Consider the following 16,245-nt stretch of genomic DNA (forward strand, 5'->3'; position numbering starts at 1 on the left):
ATTCTTACTGGTTGGTAGGTGATCAAATACTTATGTCATGCAATAAAATGCAAATTAATTACTTAACAATCATACAATGTGATTTTCTGGATTTTTGTTTTAGATTCCGTCTCTCACAGTTGAAGTGTACCTATGATAAAAATTACAGACCTCTACATGCTTTGTAAGTAGGAAAACCTGCAAAATCGGCAGTGTATCAAATACTTGTTCTCCCCACTGTATAATTCACAAGTGATAGGCTAATATTGTCACCCATCAGACTATTCTTGATTTAATCTTGTCTTTACATGTACCAAATAACATATGTGTGAAATTTGTTTTGATTTGGAATGGACCATTATCATACACCTGTCTCGAAACAGGGGCAGCGGGAAAAAATACATGTCATCTATGCACTTAAATAGCGAATGGAGGACACTTTTCCAGTGGTTGAGTTTCATGCCAGCCAGGTAGGCTATACTCCTGTTGTAAAGATAAACAATGTGCTTAATATTAGGAAAGTTGAGAAATAAATATAGTAGGCCTAGCCTATAGATAGCTGATGGGATCCTCCTCTTTTTAGTAGAGGCCATCACTCTGTTTTCTCGCGCAATTGCATAGCCTATAGAACTGTTGTGCAACATGAGCTCATGGGCTCTAATGAAGTGTTTGATTAGATTTTCGATTACATTTGCATTAATGTCAGAGTGATTAGAGGGACTGAGTACCAGGCAGTTAGCAAGTTTGGTAGGCTACTAATGACCATCAGCAGCATCAGAGCTTGGAGAAGCCTAATTACTGTGACTAAACGGTTACGTGGAATTTGACTGCCTTCATGACTCGTGACCACCGGTGTGGCGGTAATACGGTCACCGCAACAGCCCTAGTGGTGGATCTTTGATGCTGTGAGGCTATTTTGCTTCCACATTTTTGCCAAAAACCTGGTTGCCTCTGCTAGGAGGCTGAAATGTGGCCGCAAGTGTATCTTCCAGCAAGACTATAACCCCAAGCACACATCAAAATGAATTGACCATAAAATCAACATATTGCAATGGCCATCACAGTCTCTGGACTTGAATCCCATTGGAACCCTGTGGTTTGAATTGAAGGATATCAAAGATCTGGAAAGATTATGTAAGGAGGAATGGTCTAAGATCCCTCCCAATGTGTTCTCCAATCTCATAAAACATTTTAGGAAAAGGCTCAATGTCGTTATCCTTGCATGGTGAGGAATGAAAAGGTATTGAAACAGGGGTGCCAATCATTTTTGACCCCTATATTGTTTTTGAAAATAAGTATGACTTGTTAAACAAAATCTCTATCTCTGAGCAATTGTATTAGTATAACATAATATAATTTAGTTATACTACTGGGTGTGCAGGATTTAGTTCCAACTCTATTCTAACACACCTGATTCGACTTATCAGGTGTGTTAGTGTATGGCTGTAGCAAAAGCCAAACCCACCCAGTAGCTCTTCATGAAGACAGCAAACTCGGTCAGCCCCACTTTCCCTCTGCCCCCCTTTTCTTCCTCCCTCTCCCTCCCCCTCTCTTCCTTTCTCCCCCTCCACCTCCTTTCTCTCTCTCCCTCCCTTCTCCCTCAATCCTCTTTCCCTTACACCTTCTTTCTTCCTCTCTCCCTCTTTTCTCTCTCCTTCGTCTTTTCCCTCTACCTCTCCCCCTGACCTTCGCTGTGACAGCTGATGAATCGGAGAGTCGGGGAGACACCAGGCGTCGCCTCAGTCACGCCCAGTTAATATGCATGGATAATGTAGGACTTGACATTTCACTACCGCACCACATAGAGGTTACTAGGAGAGCAGCGCAATTAGAAAGGGGACAGAGAGGGGGACTGAGGGAGACATGACGAAGGGGGAGTGAGGGAGGGACTATAACAGAGGGAGTGAGGGAGGGGACAGAGAGAGGGGGAGTAAGAGAGGGTAAGAGAGAGGGATGGGGTAGTGCAGTAAGAGAGGAGAGAGAGAGAGGTCTCCCAAATTGACTTTGAGTTTGGCCAGGAGAGAGGGACATACCTCAGTCTCACTCTAACATTCTCACTAATGGACAGATAAGAGGAAAAGGAGACCCATACGGAAAAAAATATACATTTAAAATATATTTTTTGATTCATTTTTTAGGATACATGTGAAATATAAAAAATTGGCCAAATGTTTTTATTTAATTTATTATTTTAAACATACATTATGGAATGTATTTAAAATGTATACATAAGTGTATGTAAAATGTATATCACAATATATGTTAAATGCATCAGAAAATGGGTAACACTTTATTTGGATAGTCTGTAGAGCATCTACAGATGTGGCTATCTACAGACTATCAGTAACATTTCAACTAACTATCTACTTACCCTAACCCTAACCTTAACCCTCACATTAACCCTTATTCTAAACATTTTTTTACATACATTTTTATTCAAGAGCACATAATGTACAGTCCATACAAAACATAACTCTGCAGTCTTTTCACAAGAGCATAATGAGATTCACATGTTAAGGGCAAACAATTCAAGAGTCTGAGTCTGAGAATACAATATAGATAAAGCCACATCAGAAAAACATCAACTAACAAACAAAAACAAAAATCCAGAAATGACAGAATAAGACCAGTATGATATGTCAGGAACTCTGACCAGACATCTTCATACCTACTGTATGTTGTCTATGTTGCAAGATTTATTTCATTCTCTCCATGTCAGCAAGTTCCCTGCATAGACCTTAACCACATATCATTTTTCCAGCATTTTGTTAAACATTTCCTTGCTGCTTCTAAAAGATAATCTATATATTTTAGTGGAGAGGAGTGGAGTATCTAGAATGAGATGACATGGGTCTGGTTAAATAATAATAAATGTAATGTCCTGTATAACATGGAGAATTTCAGACCAAAAATACTGGATTTTCGGACATTGCCAAAATATATGTGATAAAGTACCTACTTGTCCACACTGCCTCCAACACGTAGCATATATTTCTTTGTTAATTTTATCAAGTTTATCAGTGCTCATACAAAGACGATGTAGTACTTTGAGTTGGAACTCCCTTGTTTGGTTACATGTAGTAGCTTTATATAGTGTTTTCTGTACATTCCCCCAACTCTTCTCTGATATACAGTATGCACCTGTAATCCACCCTGCCATGAGTTCTTAAGATTATCTAAATCAAATCAAATTTTATTGGTCACATACACATATTTAGCAGATGTTATTGTGGGTGTAGCGAAATGCTTGTGTTCCTAGCTCCAACAGTGCAATAGTATCTAACAATTCACAACAATACACACAAATCTAAAAGTAAAAGAATGGAACTCGGGTAGCCTATATGCAATTGCCATAAAACAACGTAAAAAGATGTCACTTTACTCTATAGCACAAAGAAAAGGGGAATGATGAAAGTAGGCTGTACCATTTTTTCTAGATTAAATAAATACCTTATCATCCTGACAAGCTGTAGGTTACAGATTGCTGAATTAGTCCAGCAATAAGGTTCCAAATATGAGCATAAATCCAAATAGTTTCAAGTCCTTATGAACAAGGGGTCGCTTTAGTAGTCAATGTGGACTGGAAAATGTTCTGCGGTAGATTTAGGCTACTTCTTGGGCCTTGAGTCCTTCTGTCTGGCCCAACAGTTTGCCACATAGTCTGCATATTTTTTCGGACTCTGTCCTCGGATATGGAAGGTGGTGTAATCCCAATGGAGCGCAGGAAGGACTCGACATCAGGCACAGAAGATGTGGGTCTTGCGCTCATGGGTGAGTATGTGATGTTTTTGGCTGCCAATTCTCAATTGATCATGTCATAATCTTTTCTTTTCCGCAACAGCTCAGCAGAATAGTTTCAAGTTTCAAATAATAGCCATTGAAGATAGATGTGCATTTGTCCTTGTAGAATAGTTCTCCCTTGGTTTATCGACAGCTGCATTATCTGTTGTTTCATTTCGAGGGTTGAGAAGGCAAACGATGATAGTGCTTGACCTCCGTGTTTCCTTCACTCCGGGCCTGTTTTAAGGCCTTCACGATGACCAGCGGTGTAGCAGCCTCGATTTCCAAGACCTCCCTCAGCATCTTGTCCATAAATGTAGACATTTTTTGCCCACTTTCTGCATTGGTGTCGACCCCAAAAATGTGAATATTATTATGACGTGAAAAGTCTCCTTTATTTTGCAGTTCCTCTACCTAGCCCATCAGGTAGCTAATAGCTTGGTCTTGTTGTATTAGCTTCTCGTCGTGTTCCTAATTTTTCTTTTCAGTGTGGGTCATCCGTTTATAATTTTACTCCAGTGTAGCCTTCATGCCATATACAGTGGGGAAAAAAAGTATTTAGTCAGCCACCAATTGTGCAAGTTCTCCCACTTAAAAAGATGAGAGAGGCCTGTAATTTTCATCATAGGTACACGTCAACTATGACAGACAAAATGAGAAAAAAAATCCAGAAAATCACATTGTAGGATTTTTTATGAATTTATTTGCAAATTATGGTGGAAAATAAGTATTTGGTCACCTACAAACAAGCAAGATTTCTGGCTCTCACAGACCTGTAACTTCTTCTTTAAGAGGCTCCTCTGTCCTCCACTCGTTACCTGTATTAATGGCACCTGTTTGAACTTGTTATCAGTATAAAAGTACACGTCAACTATGTCTGTCATAGTTGACGTGTACCTATGATGAAAATTACAGGCCTCTCTCATCTTTTTAAGTGGGAGAACTTGCACAATTGGTGGCTGACTAAATACTTTTTTTCCCCACTGTATAGTGGTTTGCATTTTACTGAGTGAGGTGGCTGTTTCTCGTCTAAATAACTTCAGTTCTGCCATGAGAGATGAACCTCTGACATCTCTGTCTCAGCTGTAATGGCAGCCTCTCCCACCTCGTGGAGTTGGGGTCGGTGAACGGCTTAACCACGGTGAAAATATATTCTGTTTGATGCCGTCTTTCTCTTGAATACTTATCCTTACTCATTGCCAGTCCGATTTTAAGGTCAAATATGTACATTTAACTCGAGAAAGTTAATTTAGGCTGAAATTCACAGCCTTCCCCAGAATTCCATGAAGGAAGTCCTGAACATAAACATAACCTTAAATATTACTCAACGATATTCAGTACCGAGACAATACAGTAGATGAGCTCAGGGTGAGGATCTCCTTCCAGAGAGACATCAGGGACTGTAACATACTTTGTTTCACAGAATCATGTCTCTCTCCGGATCTACAGTCGTGGTCAAAAGTTTAGAGAATGACACAAGAATTGGTGTTCACAAAGTTTGCTGCTTCAATGTTATGAGATATTTTTGTCAGATGTTACTATGGTATACTGAAGTATAATTACAAGCGTTCCATACGTGTCAAAGGCTTTTATTGACAATTACATTAAGTTTATGCAAAGAGTCAATATTTGCAGTGTTGACCCTTCTTTTTCAAGACCTCTGCAATCCGCCCTGGCATGCTGTCAATTAACTTCTGGGCCACATCCTGACTTTGTGGGGTTTTGTTTGTCCACCCGCCTCTTGAGGATCGACCACAAGTTCTCAATGGGATTAAGGTCTGGGGAGTTTCCTGGCCATGGACCCAAAATGTCGATGTTTTGTTCCCCGAGCCAATTAGTTATCACTTTTGCCTTATGGCAAGGTGCTCCATCATGCTGGAAAAGGCATTGGTCGTCACCAAACTGTTCTTGGATGGTTGGGAGAAGTTGCTCTCGGAGGGTGTGTTAGTACCATTCTTTATTCATGGCTGTGTTCTTAGGCAAAATTGTGAGTGAGCCCACTCCCTTCGCTGAGAAGCAACCCCACACATGAATGGTCTCAGGATGCTTTACTGTTGGCATGACACAGGACTGATGGTTGCGCTCACCTTGTCTTCTCTGGACAAGGTGTTTTCCGGATGCCCCAAACAATTGGAAAGGGGATTCATCAGAGAAAATGACTTTACCCCAGTCCTCAGCAGTCCAATCACTGTCCCTTTTGCAGAATATCAGTGGCTTCTTTGCTGCCCTTCTTGACACCAGGCCATCCTCCAAATGATTGACTTAGGTGCAATCTTACTAGCAGCAATATCCTTGCCTGTGAAGCCCTTTTTGTGCAAAGCAATGATGACGGCACATGTTTCATTGCAGGTAACCATGGTTAACATTTAACGTTTAAGTCATTTAGCGGACGCTCTTATCCAGAGCGACTTAACAGAGGAAGAACAATGATTTCAAGCACCACCCTCCTTTTAAAGCTACCAGTCTGTTATTCTAACTCAATTAGCATGACAGAGTGATCTCCAGCCTTGTCCTCATCAACACTCTCACCTGTGTTAACGAGAGAATCACTGACATGATGGCAGCTGATGGCAGGGCTGAAATGCAGTGGAAATGATTTTTTGGGATTAAGTTCATTTTCATGGCAAAATAGGGACTTTGCAATTAATTGCAATTCATCTGATCACTCTTCATGACATTCTGGAGTATATACAAATTGCCATCATCAAAACTGAGGAAGCAGACTTTGTGAAAATGAGTATTTGTGTCATTCTCAAAACATTTGACCACGACTGTACTGTCCCCGTCCATACAGCCAGATGGGGTTCTCAGTACATCATGTAGATAGGAATAAAGAACTCTCTGGGAAGAAGAAAGGTGGAGGTGTATGTTTCATGATTAACTACTCATGGTGTGATTGTGGTAACGTACATGAACTCAAGTCATTTTGTTCCCCCGACCTAGAATACCTCACAATCAAATGCCGACTGCATTACCTCCCAAGAGAATTATCTTCGGTCATCATCACAGCCGTGTATATTCCCCCTCAAGCCGATACCCCGACGGCTCTCAAGCAACTACACTGGACTTTGTGCAAACTGGAAACCACATATCCTGAGGCCGCATATATTGTAGCAAATCTGTGGAGATTAAATCAGATCACGATTCAATTCTGCTTCTCCCTTCCTATAGGCAAATGTTATTTGTCACATGCGCCGAATACAACAGGTGTAGACCTTAAAGTGACTATGCATAGATAATAAACAGAGGGGGGGGGGGGGAAATAGTCTGGGTAGCCATTTGATTAGATGTTCAGGAGTCTTATGGCTTGGGGGTAGAAGCTGTTTAGAAGCCTCTTGGACCTAGACTTGGTGCTCCGGTACCGCTTGCCATGCGGTAGCAGAGAGAACAGTCTATGACTAGGGAGGCTGGAGTCTTTGACCATTTTTAGGGCCTTCCTCTGACACCGCCTAGTATATAGGTCCTGGATGGCAGGAAGCTTGGCCCCAGTGATGTACTGGGCTGTACGCATTACCCTCTGCGGTCGGAGGCCGAGCAGTTGCCATACCAGGCAGTGATACAACCAGTCAGGATACTCTTGATGGCGCAGCTGTAGTACCTTTTGAGGATCTGAGGACCCATGCCAAATCTTTTCAGTCTCCTGAGGGGGAATAGGCTTTGTTGTGCCCTCTTCACGACTGTCTTGGTGTGTTTGGACCATGTTAGTTTGTTGGTGACGTGGACACCAAGGAACTTGTAGCTCTCAACCTGCTCCACTACAGCCCCGTCAATGAGAATGGGGGCATGCTCGGTCCTCTTCTTTATCCTGTAGTCCACAATCATCTCCTTTGTCTTGATCACGTTGAGGGAGAGGTTGTTGACCTGGCACCACACAGCCAGGTCTCTGACCACCTCCCTATAGGCTGTCTCATCGTTGTCGGTGATCAGACCTACCACTGTTGTGTCATCAGCAAACTTAATGATGGTGTTGGAGTCGTGCCTGGCCATGCTGTCATGAGTGAACAGGGAGTACAGGAGGGGACTGAGCACGTACCCCTGAGGGGCCCCCGTGTTGAGGATCAGAGTGGCGGATGTGTTGTTACCTACCCTTACCACCTGGGGGCGGCCCGTCAGGAAGTCCAGGATCCAGTTGCAGAGGGAACTATTTAGTCCCAGGGTCCTTAGCTTGGTGATGAGCTTTGAGGGCACTATGGTGTTGAACGCTGAGCTGTAGTCAATGAATAGCATTCTCACATAGGTGTTCCTTTTGTCCAGGTGTGAAAGGGCAGTGTGGATTGCAATAGAGATTGCATCATCTGTGGATATGTTGGGGCAGTATGCAAATTGAGTGGGTCTATGTTTCTGGGATAATGGTGTTGATGTGAAGTACCCGTGCTAAGTTATTGATTTGCATTTTAATGAGGGAAATAAGTATTTGACCCCCTCTAAATCAGAAAGATTTCTGGCTCCCAGGTGTCTTTTATACAGGTAACGAGCTGAGATTAGGAGCACACTCTTAAAGGGAGTGCTCCTAATCTCAGTTTGTTACCTGTATAAAAGACACCTGTCCACAGAAGCAATCAATCAATCAGATTTCAAACTCTCCACCATGGCCAAGACCAAAGAGCTCTCCAAGGATGTCAGGGACAAGATTGTAGACCTACACAAGACTGGAATGGGCTACAAGACCATCGCAAGCAGCTTGGTGAGAAGGTGACAACAGTTGGTGTGATTATTCGCAAATGGAAGAAACACAAAATAAATGTCAATCTCCCTCGGCCTGGGGCTCCATGCAAGATCTCACCTCGTGGAGTTGCAATGATCATGAGAACGGAGAGGAATCAGCCCAGAACTACACGGGAGGATCTTGTCAATGATCTCAAGGCAGCTGGGACCATAGTCACCAAGAAAACAATTGGTAACACACTATGCCGTGAAGGACTGAAATCCTGCAGCGCCCGCAAGGTCCCCTGCTCAAGAAAGCACATATACAGGGCCGTCTGAAGTTTGCCAATGAACATCTGAATGATTCAGAGGAGAACTGGGTGAAAGTATTGTTGTCAGATGAGACCAAAATCGAGCTCTTTGGCATCAACTCAACTCGCCGTGTTTGGAGGAGGAGGAATGCTGCCTATGACCCCAAGAACACCATCCCCACCGTCAAACATGGAGGTGGAAACATTATGCTTTGGGGGTGTTTTTCTGCTAAGGGGACAGGACAACTTCACTGCATCAAAGGGGCGATGGACGGGGCCATGTACGGTCAAATCTTGGGTGAGAACCTCCTTCCTTCAGCCAGGGCATTGAAAATGGGTTGTGGATGGGTATTCCAGCATGACAATGACCCAAAACACGCGGCCAAGTCAACAAAGGAGTGTCTCAAGAAGAAGCACATTAAGGTCCTGGAGTGGCCTAGCCAGTCTCCAGACCTTAATCCCATAGAAAATCTGTGGATGGAGCTGAAGGTTCGTGTTGCCAAACGTCAGCTTCGAAACCTTAATGACTTGGAGAAGATCTACAAAATCCCTCCTGAGATGTGTGCAAACCTGGTGGCCAACAACAAGAAACGTCTGACCTCTGTGATTGCCAACAAGGGTTTTGCCATCAAGTACTAAGTTATGTTTTGCAGAGGGGTCAAATACTTATTTCCCTCATTAAAATGCAAATCAATTTATAACATTTTTGACATGCGTTTTTCTGGATTTTTTTGTTGTTATTCTGTCTCTCACTGTTCAAATAAACCTACCATTAAAATTATAGACTGATCATTTCTTTGTCAATGGGCAAAAGTACAAAATCAGCAGGGAATCAAATACTTTTTTCCCTCACTGTATATATATAGGGGCAGTACTCAGTGACATCACTTCCTGCAACAGGAGGTAAAAATATATAACATAGGTTCACAATATTAACAATGTAATCAATGTATCTAAATATATGATCATACACAAGGAATGTGATCAATATTTACAGTAATATACACTACCAGTCAAAAGTTTGGACAAGGGTTTTTCTTTATTTTTACTATTTTTTACATTGTACAATAATAGTGAAGACATCAAAACCATGAAATAATACATATGGAATCATATAGTAACCAAAATATTTTATATTTGAGATTCTTCAAATAGCCTTGATGACAGCTTTGCACACTCTTGGCATTCTCTCAACCAGCTTCATGAGGTAGTCACCTGGAATGCATTTCAATTAACAGGGTGCCTTCTTGAAAGTTAGTTTTTGGAATTTCTTTCCTTCTTAATGTGTTTGAGACAATCAGTTGTGTTGTGACAAGGTAGGGGGTTATACAGAAGATAGCCCTATTTGGTAAAAGACCAAGTCCATATTATGGCAAGAACAGCTCAAATAGGCAAAGAGAGAGAAAAAAAAAAGAAACGACAGTCCATCATTACTTTAAGACATGAAGGTCAGTCAAAGAACTTTGAAAGTTTCTTCAAGTGCAGTCGCAAAAACCATCAAGCGCTATGATGAAACTGGCTCTCATGAGGACCACCAAGGGAATGGAAGACCCAGAGTTAACTCTGCTGCAGAGGATAAGTTAATTAGAGTTACCAGCCTCAGAAAATGCAGCCCAAATAAATGCTTCACAGAGTTCAAGTAACTGACACATCTCAATATCAACTATTCAGATGGGACTGTGTGAATCAGGCCTTCATGGTCAAATTGCTGCAAATAAACAACTACTAAAGGACACCAATAACAGAAGAGACCTGCTTGGGCCAAGAAACACGAGCAACTGATATTAGACCGGTGGAAATTTGTCCTTTGGTCTGGAGTCCAAATTGGAGAGTTTTGGTTCAAACCGCCGTGTCTTTGTGAGACGCGGTGTGGGTGAACGGATGATCTCCGCATGTGTAGTTCCCACCGTAAAGGATGGAGGAGGAGGTGTTATTGTGTGGGGGTGCTTTGCTGGTGACACTGCCTGTGATTTATTTAGATTTTAAGGCACACTTACCCAGCACGGCTACCACAGCATTCTGCAGCGATACGTCATCCCATCTGGTTTGGGCTTAGTGGGACTATCATTTGTATTTCAACAGGACAATGACCCAACACACCTATTGGCTGTGTAAGGGCTATTTTACCAAGAAGGAGAGTGATGGAGTGCTGCATCAGATGACCTGGCCTCCACAATCCCCCGACCTCAGCCCAATTGAGATGGTTTGGGTTGAGTCGGACAGTAGAGTGAAGGAAAAGCAGCCAACAAGTGCTCAGCATATGTGGAAACTCCTTCAAGACTGTTGGAAAAGCATTCCATGTTAAGCTGGTTGTGAGAATGCCAAGAGTGTGCAAAGCTGTCATCAAGGCAAAGGGTGGCTATTTGAAGAAGCTCAAATATAAAATATATTTTTTGGTTACTACTTGATTCCATATGTGTTATTTCATAGTTGTGATGTCTATACTATTATTCTACAATGTAAAACATAGTAAAAATAAAGAAAACCCTTGAATGAATAGGTGTGTCCAAAATTTTTATTGGTACTGTATGTACAGTGCATTCGGAAAGTATTCAGACCCCTTCACTTTTTTAAACATTTTGTTACGTTACAGCCTTATTCTAAAATTGATTAAAACAATTTATTTTCCCTCATCAATCTACACACAATACCCTATAACGACAAAGCAAAAACTGTTTTTTTAGAAATGAAATAGAAACGGAAATATCACATTTACATAAGGATTCAGGGCTACATGTCCATCGCCAAGCAGCTTGGTGAGAAGGTGACAACAGTTGGTGTGATTATTCACAAATGGAAGAAACACAAAATAAATGACAATCTCCCTCGGCCTGGGGCTCCATGCAAGATCTCACCTCGTGGAGTTGCAATGATCATGAGAACGGTGAGGAATCAGCCCAGAACTAAACGGGAGGATCTTGTCAATGATGTCAAGGCAGCTGGGACCATAGTCACCAAGAAAACAATTGGTAACACACTACGCCGTGAAGGACTGAAATCCTGCAGCGCCCGCAAGGTCCCCCTGCTCAAGAAAGCACATATACATGCCTGTCTGAAGTTTGCCAATGAACATCTGAATGATTCAAAGGAGAACTGGGTGAAAGTTTTGTGGTCAGATGAGACCAAAATGGAGCTCTTTGGCATCAACTTGCCGTGTTTGGAGGAGGAGGAATGCTGCCCATGACCCCAAGAACACCATCCCCACCGTCAAACATGGAGGTGCAAACATTATGCTTTGGGGGTGTTTTTCTGCTAAGGGGACAGGACAAATTCACCACATCAAAGGGACGATGGACGGGGCCATGTACCGTCAAATCTTAGGTAAGAACCTCCTTCCCTCAGCCAGGGCATTGAAAATGGGTCGTGGATGGGTATTCCAGCATGACAATGACCCAAAACACACGGCCAAGGCAACAAAGGAGTGGCTCAAGAAGAGGCACATTAAGGTCATGGAGTGGCCTAGCCAGTCTCCAGACCTTAATCCCATAGAAAATCTGTGGAGAGAGCTGAAGGTTTGAGTTGCCAAACGTCAGCCTCGAAACCATAATGACTTGGAGAAGATCTGCAAAGAGGAGTTGGACAAAATCCCTCCTGAGATGTGTGCAAACGTGGTGGCCAACTACAAGAAACGTTTGACCTCTGTGATTGCCAACAAGCGTTTTGCCACCAAGTACTAAGTAATGTTTTGCAAAGGGGTCAAATACTTATTTCCCTAATTAAAATGCAAATCAATTTATACAATTTTTGATATGCGTTTTCTGGATTTTGTTGTTGTTATTCTGTCTCTCACTGTTCAAATAAACCTACCATTAAAATTATAGACTGATCATTTATTTGTCAGTGGGCAAACATACAAAATCAGCAGGGGATCAAATACTTTTTTCCCTGACTGTACGTTACTAAATTGCACCAAAGATTGTATGGTATGACTGGAAAGCCAATATCCCCAGCAAGATCCCCAGTTTTCACAAACAGGGGCTACAGTTCTCATTTTAGACGATGTTGAATTAAACATTTATTGAAGGTCCCCTTCTAAAAGGTCCACTTTCTAAATGTACATTTAAGTAGTTAAATAGTATATTGTTCCAAACAACATAAAAATAAGCAATATCAAATTGTACTTTTGAGATGTTAACATTCATATCTTTAATGTTGAATAAATGAATGTGAACATTTATATTTGAGAATGTAGACATAATCCATATTATCAGGAGCACACTCTAAGGAGTATAATGACATCAAAATGTTGTCTGTATCATGTACGGTTCACAGATCATAGTCTTACAGGAGGCATGTATACAGTTGCTTGTGAAAGTATTCAACCCCCTTGGCATTTTTCCTATTTTGTTGCCTTACAACCTGAAATTAAAATGGATTTTTTGGGGGTTTGTATCATTTGATTTACACAACATGCCTACCACTTTGAAGATGCACAATATTTTTTATTGTGAAACAAACAAGAAATAAGACAAAAAAACTGAAAACTTGAGCGTGCATAACTATTCCCCCCCAAAGTCAATACTTTGTAGAGCCGCCTTTTGCAGCAATTACAGCTGCAAGTCTCTTGGGGTATGTCTCTATAAGCTTGGCACATCTAGCCACTGGGATTTTTGCCCGTTCTTCAAGGCAAAACTGCTCCAGCTCCTTCAAGTTGGATGGGTTCCGCTGGTGTACTGCAATCTTTAAGTCATACCACAGATTCTCAATTGGATTGAGATCTGGGCTTTCACTAGGCCATTCCAATACATTCCCCTTAAACCACTCAAGTGTTGCTTTAGCAGTATGCTTAGGGTCATTGTCCTGCTGGAAGGTGAACCTCCATCCCAGTCTCAAATATCTGGAAGATTGAAAGAGGTTTTCCTCAAGAATTTCCCTGTATTTAGCGCCATCCATCATTCCTTCAATTCTGACCAATTTCCCAGTCCCTGCCGATGAAAAACATCCCCACAGCATGATGCTGCCACCACCATGCTTCACTGTGGGGATGGTGTTCTCGGGGTGATGAGAGGTGTTGGTTTTGCGCCAGACATAGCGTTTTCCTTGATGGGCAAAAAGCTCAAGTTTTGTCTCATCTGACCAGAGTACCTTCTTCCATATGTTTGTGGAGTCTCCCACATGCCTTTTGGTGAACACCAAACGTGTTTGCTTATTTTTTTCTTTAAGCAATGGCTTTTTTCTGGCCACTCTTCCGTAAAGCCCAGCTCTGTGGAGTTTACAGCTTAAAGTGGTCCTATGGACAGATACTCCAATCTCCGCTGTGGAGCTTTGCAGCTCCTTCAGGGTTATCTTTGGTCTCTTTTTTGCCTCTCTGAATAATGCCCTCCTTGCCTGGTCCGTGAGTTTTGGTGGGTGGCCCTCTCTTGGCAGGTTTGTTGTGGTGCCATATTATTTCAAGTTTAATTGTGCTCCGTGGGATGTTCAAAGTTTCAGATTTTTTTTTTATAACCCAACCCTGATCTGTACTTCTCCACAACTTTGTCCCTGACCTGTTTGGAGAGCTCCTTGGTCTTCATGGTGTTGCAGACTCTGGGGCCTTTCAGAACAGGTGTCTATATACTGAGATCATGTGACAGATCATGTGACACTTAGATTGCCCACAGGTGGACTTTATTTAACTAATTATATGACTACTGAAGGTAATTGGTTGCACCAGATTTTATTTAGGGGCTTCATAGCAAAGGGGGTGAATACATATGCACACACCACTTTTCCGTTATGTATTTTTTTGAATTGTTTGAAACAAGTTATTTTTTTCATTTCACTTCACCAATTTGGACTATTTTGTGTATGTCCATCACATGAAATCCAAATAAAAATCTATTTAAATTACAGGTTGTAATGCAACAAAATAAGAAAAATGCCAAGGGGGATGAATATAGGGCCTAAAATTGCTACTTTTATCATTATTTTATAAAGAATGTTTGTTTGTTATACAAATGTAAAAAGAATGTCAAACAGCCTCTGGAAGCAACGTCAGCACAATAACTGTTCGTTGGGAGCTTCATGAAATGGGTTTCCATGGCCGAGAAGCCGCACACAAGCATAAGATCACCATGCGCAATGCCAAGCGTCGGCTGTAGTGGTGTAAAGCTCACCGCCATTGGACTCTGGAGCAGTGGAAACACGTTCTCTGGAGTAATGAATCCCGCTTCAACATCTGGCAGTCTGACTAACAAATCTGGGTTTGGCGGATCCCAGGAGAATGCTTCCTGCCCCAATGCATAGTGCCAAATGTAAAGTTTGGTTCAGGATAGCCCCTTTAGTTCCAGGGTAGGGAAATCTTAACGCTACAGCATACAATGACATTCTAGACGATTCTATGCTTCCAACTTTGTGGCAACAGTTTGGGGAAGGCCCTTTCCTGTTTCAGCATGACAATGACCCCGTGCACAAAGCGAGGTCCATACAGAAGTGTTTTGTCGAGATTGGTGTGGAAGAACTTGACTGGCCTGCACAGAGCCCTGACCTCAACCCCATCAAACACCTTTAGGATAAATTGGAATGTCGATTGCGAGCCAGGCCTAATATCCCAACATCAGTGCCCAACCTCACTCTTATGTCTGAATGGAAGCAAGTCCCCACAGCAATGTTTCAACATATAGTGGAAAGCCTTCCCAAAAGAGTGTGGGCTGTTATAGCTACAAAGGGGGGGCCAACTCTATATTAATGCAGATGATTTTGGAATGAGATGTTCAACTAGCAGGTGTCCACATACTTTTGGTCATGTAGTATACTGTGCCTTCGGAAAGTATCAGACCTCTTGTCTTTTCCACATTTTGTTATGTTATAGCCTTATTCTAAAATTGATTAAATAAATAAAAATGCTAAGCAATCTACATACAATACCCCATAATGACAAAGCGTCATGCAATTTTTTTTTTTTTTTAAGAACAGAAATACCTTATTTACATAAGTATTCAGCCCCTTTGCTATGAGACTTGAAATTGAGCTCAGGTGCATCCTGTTTCCATTGATCATCCTTGAGATGTTTCTAGAACTTGATTGGAGTCCACCTGTGGTAAATTCAATTGATTAGACATGATTTGAAAAGGCACACACCTGTCTATATAAGGTCCCACAGTTGACAGTGCATGTCAGAGCAAAAACCAAGCCATGAGGTCAAAGGAATTGTCCGTTGAGCTCCGAGACAGGATTGTGTCGAGGCACAGATCTGGCGAAGGGTACCAAAAATTGTATGCAGCATTGAAGGTCCCCAAGAACACAGTGGCCTCCATCATTCTTAAATAGACCACCAAGACTCTTCCTAGAGCGGGCCACCCGGCCAAACTGAGCAATCAGGGGAGAAGGGCATTGGTCAGGAAGGTGACCAAGAACCTGATGGTCACTCTGACAGAGCTCTAGAGTTTATCTGTGGAGATGGGAGAACCTTCCAGAACGACAACCATCTCTGCAGCATTCCACCAATCAGGCCTTTATGGTGGAGTGGCCAGACGGAAGCCACTCCTCAGTAAAAGGAACATGACAGCCCTCTTGGAGTTTGCCGAAAGGCACCAAAAGACTCTCAGACCAT

This window comes from Coregonus clupeaformis, chromosome 1, assembly GCF_020615455.1.
Source record: "Coregonus clupeaformis isolate EN_2021a chromosome 1, ASM2061545v1, whole genome shotgun sequence".
Lineage (NCBI taxonomy): Eukaryota > Metazoa > Chordata > Actinopteri > Salmoniformes > Salmonidae > Coregonus > Coregonus clupeaformis.